This window comes from Balaenoptera musculus, chromosome 6, assembly GCF_009873245.2.
Source record: "Balaenoptera musculus isolate JJ_BM4_2016_0621 chromosome 6, mBalMus1.pri.v3, whole genome shotgun sequence".
Classification (NCBI taxonomy): Eukaryota; Metazoa; Chordata; class Mammalia; order Artiodactyla; family Balaenopteridae; genus Balaenoptera; species Balaenoptera musculus.
The window spans coordinates 108,248,219-108,260,106 of record NC_045790.1 but is presented as its reverse complement, the minus strand read 5'-3'; positions in this window follow the sequence as shown (position 1 = coordinate 108,260,106).

The window sequence follows — 11,888 nt, the reverse complement described above, 5'->3', positions numbered from 1 at the left end:
ATTGAACTATTATTTGTCTTGATGACTGAGGTTTTGGCACCCACCTCTTATACTGTGCACCCTTGACTCGTACCTCATTTGCCTCCTGTTCCCATCACCTTATACTCCTAAAACTGGGAATCTTCAACCTCATCCTCATTTCCAACCCCCCCAACCCAGCACTGGCATCTCACCAGGGGACCTCACCTCTTCTGTAAGATCACAGATAAGAACACCCTCCCTCCCTCCCTCCCTCTCTCCCTTTCTTCCTTCCTTCCTTCCTTCTTTCCTTCCTCTCTCCCTCCCTCTTCCTTCCTCCCTCCCTCCCTTCCTTCTTTCCTTCCTCCCTCCCTCCCTCCTTTCCTCTTCCTTCCTTCCTCCCTTCCTTCCTTCCTTCCTCCCTCCCTTCCTTCCTTCCTTCTTAGCTCCTTTATGCCAGGTGCTAAGTTGACAGGGGGTGTCTTTGCTCTTAGGCAGTTGTCAGGTAAGGAGGCATCCAGAAAATACAATAAAGTGTTACAAGAGCTTTAAATGGCCAAGAGAAGAAGGATTGCGTCAGGGCTCATGGGAGGAAAAGAATCTGGATGGTTCTGTGCCAGTTCCCATCCATACCTGCTGCCTCATCTATGTCTGAACCACAAATAACAAGTTATCAAGTGCTATGTGCCCGGCAATATTCTACAAGCATTGGTTCATTGGATCAATAGACACCCCTGTGATAGAGGTGCCACTTTTACCTTCATGTCCAAATGAGGAAACTGAGGCTCAGAGAGGTAAAGTCATTTGCTCAAAGTCCCACAGCTGGTAAGTGGCAGGGCAATGATTCAATCTGAGGTCTGCCTGACTCATTGCCCATTCTTGTAATCATTGGGCCATATTTGTTTATTCAACAAATATTTTTGCATTCTGACTATGTGACAGGACCTGTTTTAGGTGCCAAAAATATGGCAGTGAAGAAAATTATTAAAAATCCCCTCCCCGGGATTTCCCTGGTGGTCCAGCGGTTAAGACTCCACTCCCAGTGCAGGGATCCTGGGTTCGATCCCTGGTCGGGGAACTAGATCCTGCAAGCCGCAACTAAAGATCCTGCACGCCGCAATGAAGATCCTGCGTGAGGCAACTAAGACCCAGCACAGGCAAATAGATAAATAAATAAATAAATATTTTAAAAAATCCCCTTCCCCTTGAAACATTCACTCTGGGAAGAGGACAAGTAATAAATATATAATTAAACAAACAAGATAATTTCAGGTACTGAGAAGTGTTATGAAAAAAAACTAAGGCAGGGTAGTGGGAGAGAGAATCTGGGTGGTCAGGAAGCCTCTCCAAAGAAAGGCCATTTGAGATGAGACCTGAATGCTAAGGAGTCTACCAGGTGGATATTGGGAAAAGAGTGTTCCAGATGGAAGGAACAGGGAATGCAAAGGCCCTGGGGTAGGAGTGAGCTGGGCACATTTATGGAACAGACAGATTGGTGTGGCTGGAAAGCAGTGAACAAGGAAGAGAGAGGGAGGCGATAGTCACATAGGGCTTAGTAGGCCAGGCTAAGGAGCCTGAATTTTATTCAGAGAGCAATGGAAAGCCATCGGAGGGATTTAAGCAGGAAGGCTATGGGATGTACTTCATGTTTTTAAAAGATCAATCTGGGACTTCCCTGGTGGCAAAGTGGTTAAGAATCCGCCTGCCAATGCGAGGGGACAGGAGTTCGAGCCCTGGTCCGGGAAGATCCCATATGCCGCGGAGCAACTAAGCCCGTGCGCTGCAACTACTGAGCCTGCGCTCTAGAGTCTGTGAGCCACAACTACTGAGCCTGTGTGCCACAACTACTGAAGCCCACACGCCGAGAGCCTGTGCTCTGCCACAAGAGGAGCCACCACAATGAGAAGTCCGCGCACCACAACTAAGAGTAGCCCCCGCTTGCCGCAACTAGAGAAAGCCTGCACGCAGCAACGAAGACCCAACGCAGCCAAAAATATAAATAAATAAATAAATTTATTATTTTTTTTAAATAAATAAAAGATCAGTCTAGTCTATGGTTTCTCAACCTTGGCACTACTGACATTTTGGGCCCAATAATCCCTTTGTTGTAGGGGGCTGTCTTGTGGATTGCAGGATTCCATCAGCATCCCTGGCCTCTATTACTAGATGCCAGTAGCACACTCCCAGCTGTGACAATCCAAAGTGTCTCCAGAAGAAGTCAAATGTCCCCTGGAGGGCAAAAATCACTCCTAATTGAGAAAGACTGCTCTAGACATAAGAGCAAAGAAGGGTTAGGATATGTTGCAGATTGAAAGAGTCTGCAGAGATGTGACAGCTACATGCAGTACCTGGTCTAGGACTAGATTCTGTGCTGGAGAGGGACCAATGCTCTGCAAGGTGCTATTGGGTCAATTAATAAAACAAGAGTGTGAATGGTAGGTTAAAGGAAAGTATTGAATCAATATTAATTCTATCTAAGTTGAAAACTGAACTGTAGTTATGTAAGGGACTATCCCTCTGCTTAGGAAATACACACTGAAATGTTTAAGGGTAAAGAACCATGATGTATAAAATCTACACTCAAATGATTCAGAAGAAATTATATACACACATACATATACATGTGTAAATGTTTTACATATATACACATACATGTGCATGTGCGTGTGTGCGTGTCTAAAATCCCATACTATGTGTATATATCTATATATTCTTATTATATATGTGTATATAGATAGATTCCTATGATATGAAATATAGTTTAATCTGTGTAAAGGATATACGGGTGTCCTCTTTGTACTATTTTTATTCTTGCAAACTTTCTGTACGTTTGAAATTATTTCCAAATAAAAAGTTTCAAAAATTGTTCATAAACACGATGGAATACTGCCCACCATAGAAAGGAAACATGTAGATACACACAACACCTCGGAGTGTGTGCTGGGTGTGCTAGGCGGGATGCAAGAGTGCACATTATATGACAACTCCATTTCTTTGCAGCGTAACAACAGGCCACAAGGATCTTTGGTGACAGAGATTAGAATAATGCTTACCTTTGGGGGGAGGGGGAACTAGGTGGGTTTCTGGGGCTGGAAATGTTCTGTATCTTGATCTGGGTGGGTGTTATGTGGGTGACTACATATAAAAAAAGTATCAAGCTATACATTTAAGATTGTGCAATTTACTGTGTATAACTTTTACTTAAATAAATATATAAATAGTAATAATAAAAGATCACTCTAGCTCCTGTGTAGAGACTACCATAGTGGTCCAGACAGCAGAGAAACTATTTGGGAGGCTGTGTCAAAGACAGGGGTGACAGGAAGGGAGGATCAGCCTGGGGGAGCCACAGGTGGATTGAAATGAGAGAAAGAGGGGTCTTGCGGGTGAGCTCTGGTGAGCCGACTGGGCGGTGGCACCAGTGACAGAGATGAGAGGTCTGGGAGAGGAGCAGGACCGCTGGAGCCCTGCCCAGTCCGCATTTCCTGGGGTCCTGCAGAAGTTGGATTTCCCTCCACAGCGGCATCCTGGTCACCACCAGGGGGCAATGGGTTCCTTTGTGACCGGCACGGCAGCCTGAATCCTGGAGAAGAACTGTCTGCCCCTGGGAGCAGCTGTGGAGCATGGTGCCCGGATGGCCTCCAAGCCACCAGGACACTGTGCCCCTTGCAAAAGAATCTTGAAGGATGGGGAGGGAAGGAAATTAAATCCTAAAACCCTAGAATCTGAAAACTGTGACTCCAGCCCTTCCATGGTCCTCATGTATGCTCCCAGTGGAGCCAGGTTCCTTAAGAAGGTCACAAGGTCTTGCTGCCGGTGCTGCCCCTCCAAGTCGCCTGCCTCAACTCAACCCCAGCCCCACCTCGGGGAAGAGAGGGGCTTCCTGCAGTGCGCCCTCTCCCACACATGCTGTTTCTGCACCCTCTCTCCTCTGGGCATCCTACACATCCCTCAGGGATCACTTCCTCCAGGACTCTTTTCTGACGCAAAATCTGGGTTTGGCTTGCCCCCTCTACTTCTCCCATCTTACCCCTTTCTCCCTAGATTTTATTAGTTAATCTACCTGTCTGACTGCTCAGCTCATCTGTGGCTCGAAAGCAGGGCAGGGCCTGGAACGGGCTTCCAGAGTATACGTTGGATGAATGAAAGAACAAATGAATGAGTGGGTGAATCTAAGGTGGTAAGACAATAGCATCTCCATTAATCCATCTGGTGTTTTAAATATGGATTCAAGTATGGGCACTGCCACTTATGAGCTGTGTGACCTTGGCAACCATCTTAAACTCTCTGGGCTCTAGTCCCCTCACCCAGTTATCACAGTTATTGAACAGATTCAGTGATAGGATGTATGTCAGTCCCTTAGCTTAAAATCTGCACATAGTATACACTCAACAAAAATAAGATGATTTTTGTGTGTGTGGTTTAAAAATGTAAGTACATGCACACGTGTGTATTTAATTATATCTGTTTGAGTAGGCTATATCATAAATTGTGAGCTAATGCCAGTGGTGAAAATGGGAGAACAAGGTAAAATTTTTTCACTTTGTACTTAATATGTTTCTGTAGTTGAATGTTACATTAAACATGTTACAAAATTTAAATGAAAAATAAAATCCAATAAACATATGAAAGAATACTCAACATCATTACTTATTAGTCATAAGGGAGATGCAAAACAAAACCACCATGAGCTAACCCTACTCACTACCAGAAAGGCTAAATTAAAAGGCTTGACCACACCAAATGTTGGCAAGAATGTGGAGCAACTGGAACTCTCATACATTGTTGGTAGCGGTGTAAATGGTACAGCCATTTTGAAAAAATGTTTGACAGTTTCTAGTAATAGGCATACTTACCCTATGAACCAGAAATTCAACTCCTGGCTATGACTCAGTCAGCAGGAGAAAAATATATGTCTACATAAAGACTTGTATGCAAGTGTTCACAGCATTTTTATTTATAATAGCCGAAACCTGGAAGGAACCCAAATGTCCATCAACAGGAGGATGGGTAAACACTTTGTGGTGTATCCATACAGGGGAATACCACATAGCAATAAAGGAATGAACTACTGATAGAGATAACAACATGGATTAATCTCGGAAACATAATGTTGAACAAAAGAAGCCAGACACAAAAGAACATGTGTTGCATTGTTGTTGTTTAATTCCATTTATGTGAAGTTCTAGGATAAACAAAACTGACTTATGGTGATAGAAGTCAAAATAGTGACTTGGAGACTGGCACAAGAAAACATTCTGGGATACTGGAAATATTTTGTATCTTGATCTGGGTGATGGTTATACCCATGTATACATGAATAAAAATTCATCAAGCTGTGCACAGATGTTCACAGCAGCTTTAACTGGAAACAACTCAAATGGCCATCAATAGGTGAATGGATAAAAAACTATGGTACATCCACACAGTGTAATACAAGACAGCAATAAAAAGGAATGAACTATTAATACACACAACACCATGGATGAATCTCAAAATAATGATGCTGAGTTTTTTAAAAAGTCAGACAAAAAAGAGTAAACTGTATGATTCCATTTATATATAAAATTCTAGAAAATGCAAACTAATCTATAGTGATGAAAATCAGATCAGTGGTTTCCCGGATGCCTGGCAGGTGGGAGAGGGAGGGAGGAATTACAAAGGGCCAGAAGGAAACTTTTGCGGTTGATGGGTATGTTTCTTATCTTTATTTTGGTGATGGTTATACAGATGTATGCATATACCAAAAATTGTCAAATTGTATGCTTTAAATGTCTGCAGTTTATTACACTTCAATAAAGCTGTAAAAACATAAATAAAAAACTCATTGGGAATTGTGCATCTGACATATGTAAATTAGGCTTCAAGAAATAAAAAAGAAGAAAAGAAACTGTACTTCTGACCCTGTTTCCCAGATTGGCACTTCCAGCCTCATCTGGGTCCCATGGGATCCTTCTTTCTCACCTGAAGAACCCCCCAGAGAATTTCAACAAATCAGCGCTCTACAGCTCAGCTGGTGCCCCTGGGATGCATGGCTCTTTACAGCAAATCTGTTCCATCCCTCACAGCCCAGCTCAAACCTTACCTCCTCCACCAGGAAGCCCTCCTGCCTCGTGCCACAACCTCCCAGCTCAGGGCTTCCCGGGCCTTTGGCTCAAAGCTCTGTCATGTTACCTGCTACTGTCCACCTTGTACCATCAGAATTAGAATCCAGTGTAGACCACCTATCTTCCACACGAGATGCTGACAATCATCACGAGAGCAGCCACCATTTGATGGGCATGCCAGGCTCTGGGCCAAGCGCTGTATGTACTTTGTTGATCTCATTGCCTCCCTACAACAATCCCTACAATGATAGGGATTATTAGCTCCATTTCACAAAAACTGAGGCCCGGGATGGTGAGAGCCAGTTGGAGCCGGTCCTCATGGCCATAGGAAGGTTGAAGAATATCTGTCTGCTCACCGCGAGGGCAGCCACGGGCTTTCCTGGTGGGCAGAGAGGAAAGATTTGGCACCTTGGAAGTTCTTCAAAGTGACAGGAAGACAGCTTAGAGGGAGAAAGTCGCCCTGTACTTTATTTTTATTTATTTACTTTTTTTTTTTTTAATTTATTTTTGGCTGTGTTGGGTCGTCGTTTTGTGCGAGGGCTTTCTCTAGTTGCGGCAAGCGGGGACCACTCTTCATCGCGGTGCGCGGACCTCTCACTATCGCGGCCTCTCTTGTTGCGGGGCACAGGCTCCAGACGCGCAGGCTCAGTAGTTGTGGCTCACGGGCCCAGTTGCTCCGCGGCACGTGGGATCTTCCCAGACCAGGGCTCGAACCCGTGTCCCCTGCATTGGCAGGCAGATTCTCAACCACTGTGCCACCAGGGAAGCCCCTATTTACTTGTTTAAAGGAAGACTTTATTTAAGACTATTGCAATAGGAGTTATGACTATTGCAGTAGGGCAGAGAGATTGGGCTCAATTCCAGCAGGTTACTTTATTTTAAAATTTTTCTTTATTTTTAACTTTAATTAATTAATTAATTAATTAATTAATTAATTAAATTTCCCTGCAGGTTACTTTAGGCCTTTTACCTTCAAGTTTTCCAGAGCAGGAAATCCTTGGAAAAAGTAGGCAGCATGGGTAGAGCGCAGGCACAGGAAGGCCTTTTCTAGGGGCTTTGTATTCTCATTAAACTGCCTCACATTTATAGACATGGGCCTTTGGCAGAGGGGTGGAGCAGGGAGGCTCCTGAGTAAGGGGCTCAGACACCTTGGTTCTGCCTGGCTTTGCCAGTGGCTAGTTGGGGAGCAGTGAAAATTTCTGTGTGTCAGCTTACCCATCTGTCAAATGGACCCAGTTTTGTCCTACCAGCGGGGAGTAGGGCTTTGGAGTGAAGGAGACCCGAACTGGAAAGCTGGCTTCCCGACTTCTCACCCTTGTGACTGACCTCACCTCTCTGAGCCTGCGTTTCCTCATCTGCAAAATGGGGATAATATTAGTGCAGCCCTCGTGGGACTATCGCGAAGATAACACATCCAAAGTCCTGGCCCCTTGCCTGGCACGTAGGGGTCACTTGGTGTCATGCCGATGTCATTACCATCATTATTACTAGGTGTCAATGCTAACGTCAGCTTCACTCCCTCGCCAGGGAAGGTTCGAGCCTAGTTAGTGAGACAATGTATCTTAAAACCACCTGGAAAACTGGTCGGTACTTCTGCAGTCAGCAGGATCCTCTCCACAACCATCTGGGTAGCAGAGGGGTCTCAGCCCCGGATTTGGGGGCAGGGGAGGATTTTGCTCCTGTGTAGGACTGGCCATCCCGGTGGAATGCTTGGCATCCCTGACCTTCAGGAACTAAATGTCAGTAGACCTCCTCCCGCACCTCCACGGACACCAGACATAGTAATAATGAAAAACACCCCCTTACACATATTTCCAAATGCCCCCTGGGAGGAGGTACCACCCCTGCCGCTGCCTCCTGGCCCAGAGCTCCCCGCACGAGTGTGCAGGTCAAACCTTATATAAAGGTGTCTGGTGGACGGGGTGACGCGGCCTGTATCCAGCCCATGCTGCACTTGCCAAGCCGTCTAGGGCCCTGGCACGAGACTGCCCTGGCCTGTTGTCACTGGACTTTGCTAATTCTCACAGAGGTGCCGAATGGGGTAGGATGGCGCAGTCCTGAAAGCTCCCTGCCCCTGGGTCCCTGACCAGTCCTTACTCATGCATGCATTGGTGGGGCCCACACCAAAGCCCAGCTCTGGGCTCTCCCCATTAAAGCTCTCTCCCCCTCCTCCACCCACCTGACTCTTGGGCCTCCTCTGTTCCCCCATGTGCAATGGCTTCTGTCCTCCAGGCTGTGCCCCCACGAGGACGTCTCAGTCAGCCCTGACATACTCAGGCACTCAGAACCCAGGATTATTCTCATTGTATCTGGAAGACCCAGAGGACAAAAATCAGCAAGACTTAAGGGAGAAGGGAAGGAGGGCCAGACTGGGGTGGAGGTGGCCCCACCCCGAGAAGCCCCGCCCAGGCTCACCGCAAGCAAGCTTAATCCCTCGGAGGGCTGGGGAGGCACGGCCAACACTGCCATCCGGGCCAGGCTCTGAGTCACCAGTTGGTGAGAGGCAGCCTTGGCCCAGCAGGAAACCAAGCTTGACATGGAAGGGGCTGGGCGGAGGTTGGTGGAGACTGAAAGCCCTCCTGGCTGATCTTGGAGGAACTGGGGATGACTATCAACGCTGGCTCAGCAGCCAACATCTCTCAAGGACTTGCCAGGAAGTCAGGAACTGGCCAGGCTCAGGGTCCCTGCGCTTGGGGGCTCTCACTCTGGAGGGTGGGGTGAGATGGGAGTGTAGATTTGTGCACAAGTCACCATGACACAAGGGGTTCCTGACAAGGGACACATGACAGGCACGTGGCGAGTGTCAGGGGCATTCTGGCTGCTACAATCATTTCATCAGGGCAATTTGTCACCATGTGTCAAAAGCCTCAAAAGGAGGTTTATACCAGCCATTTCACTTCTAGAAATATATCCTCAAAAGATGATTAAGAATATGTGTCCAGTCATAGGTAAATAGTTTTTTGGGTCATACAATGGAATATTAATTATGCGGCCATTAAAATTAGTAGAATAAACAATTTATTCTTCAATTTATTTATTTATTCAATTCTTTTTAAATTAATTAATTAATTATTATTATTTTTTGGCTGCATTGGGTCTTCATTGTTGTGCACTAGTTGCAGCTAGTGGGGGCTACTTTTCATTGTGGTGCGCGGGCTTCTCATTGCGGTGGCTTCTCTTGTTGCGAAGCACGGGCTCTAGGCATGCGGGCTTCAGTAGTTGTGGCACGTGGGCTCAGTAGTTGTGGCTCGCGGGCTCTAGAGTGCAGGCTCAGTAGTTATGGCACATGGGCTTATTTGTTCCGCAGCATGTGGGATCTTCCCGGACCAGAGCTCGAACCCATGTCCCCTCGCATTGGCAGGTGGATTCTTAACCACTGCGCCACCAGGGAAGTCCCTCATATGACATTCTTAAGTGAAAAACAAGTGGGTGAGTAAATAGTGGGTGTAGTGTCTGAGAACTAGATGAACGCATGGGATTGGGTTGGGAGGGATGGTAGTGTTTAGCACGGTATATGATTGTTCTGACACTGGCAGAGCCGTGTGTGGTCCCTATCTTCACCTCTTACTTGTTGTGTGACCTTGGATAGGTCACTTCACCTCACTGAGACTGAATTCTCTCTCCTTTAAGATGAGCGTTCCCTCAAAGGGCCTCCTTCACAGAACTGTAGTGAAGATTCAATGAGGCAGAGGGTATAAAGCCCAGAGCTGGGTGCAGCATAAGCCTGCAATGAATGGGAGCTTTTGTGGTCTTCATCATCTAGTTGTTATTATTTCTCACTCCCTGACTATTTGCTGGCACTTCAACACCCCCTTATCTGCCTTTGGTGCTGTTGGGTCCAACTGGGAGTCGTGACCTGTGGAGGTGGTGAGTACCCGTTTCTGGAGGAAGGCAAGCAGAGACTCTGTAGAAAGAACCATGCTATCAAATGGGGAGTGAAGTGGGTGTGGCCACGGCAGGCATGCACATAGGCAAGTCTATGAACAAGTCTGTTGAGTCCCAGGCACCAGGTGGGTACCCACCATCACATTCCCCTCTAGTGCCCACGACTCACCCAAGCTACCATTACATCTGACATTAGGGATGTTGTGTTGAACGAGGACATTCCCTGTCCTCAAAGAGGAAGAGCTATTTAAATGAGTAATCACACACAAAATAATTATGAATATGCTGACTGTGAAGGAGGGAGTATGGGGCAGTGGGAGAGGTGGGGAGCTGAAGGGTCGTTTTAGCTGAGGTCTGAAGGATGAACGGTGCAGGGTGGGGCAAAACGGGGAAAGGGAATCAGTGTGTGTGGAAGCCGTGACACAGGATAGACCATGGCTAGTTAGAGGATGTGAAAAGTCAGTACAGCGAGAGGAGGGCAGAGGGATAGAAGAGATGCTGGCAGGAGCCCTAAATGCCATGGTTAGGGTCTGACTTTATCTCCAGGACAGTGGGAGCCACAGGTTTTATTTCTGGCCGCGTGGCTTGCGGGAGCAGGATCTTAGTTCCCTGAACAGGGATCGAACCCATGCCCCTTGCAGTGGAAGCGTGGAGTCTTAACCACTGGACTGCCAGGGAAGTCCCAGGCACAAAAGGTCTGAAGCGGGGGAATGGCATGGTCATCTTTGTGTTCTAGAATCCAGCTGGCTGCCCAGCAAGGAACAAATGGGAGGCTGGAGGCAGGGAGGCCGAAAGGGCTGGGCATTCAACCAGGTTGGTAGTCACGGGGCCTGGACTTGGGTGTGGCGGGGGAGCTGGCCACCGGAGGAGCAAGAAAGGACTTTAGCTGCCAGAGGCCAGGTGACAGATGGAACGGACTGTGAGCTGCCTCTCCTTCCATCACCCAACAGTTAATAAAGAGGGGAGGTCCGGGCGGGGTGCCAGGGTCCCTTCCGAACAACGGGCCATGCCAACTGGATAAACAGTGGTGGACACATGATATTCCTTAAAAACAAGATCCTGATTCACTCACACCCCCTGTTGTTTACCAGAGGTGTTTGTTTTTTTTCTCCTGGGCTATTTCAGGTTTGACAGGTTTGTGGGGAGGGAAGAGTTGGGGCTCAGAGCCAATTGGGAGGGAGAGGGACTAACAGGGCAAGGAAGGGACCTCCCCCTTCTTACAAGACAAGGAAGGAGCCTAGCCTGGGCCCAACTATATGTTCTGGGGCAAATCCCTTCCCTTCTCCAGGCCTTTGTCCGAGCTCTGGCTCTGATCTTCTGGACCCTCCCTTTCAAAGTAAAGTATTCTTCTTCTTCACCTTTGGGTTCTTGTTTCTAAATGTGCTCTAGGGTGGGATGGGGTGCGGCAGCCCTGCAGGGAGGCAGCTTGGCAGAAGCCACTTCCTGAAGGACTGATGAATCAGGGTCTGTAGGTGGCATCCTTGGCCTGGGGGTGGGGTGGGGGCGGGGTGGGGTGGGGGAAGGCAGGCCCAGCATGTTGGCGGGGTGGGGGTGGGGCGGGGAACCTTCCCTCTCTGCTCCAGATCTGGACCATCTGGACCATTCCTATCCTTTGTCCACATGCCTGTTATCTTCCACCAGGCTCTGGGGCCTGGGCCAAGGAAAGGGTGTGGGAGAGCCTGGTGGATAGAGATGGCACCCAGAGCCCTAGAAAAAGAGCAGAGACAACCCCCACCCCGCAACCTGCCCCTGCCTTGCAGAGTTGAGAAATCCTTCCTATAGAAAGAGCTCTACAAAGTTAATAAGAAAAAAGATAGACCTTCCAATAGAAAAGCAGAGGATATGAATAATAATAATAATCACCCACAAATAGCCAATGAATGTATGAAAAGATTCTTTAATTTATTCAAAACTAAAAACTGAACACTGAACCAGCCT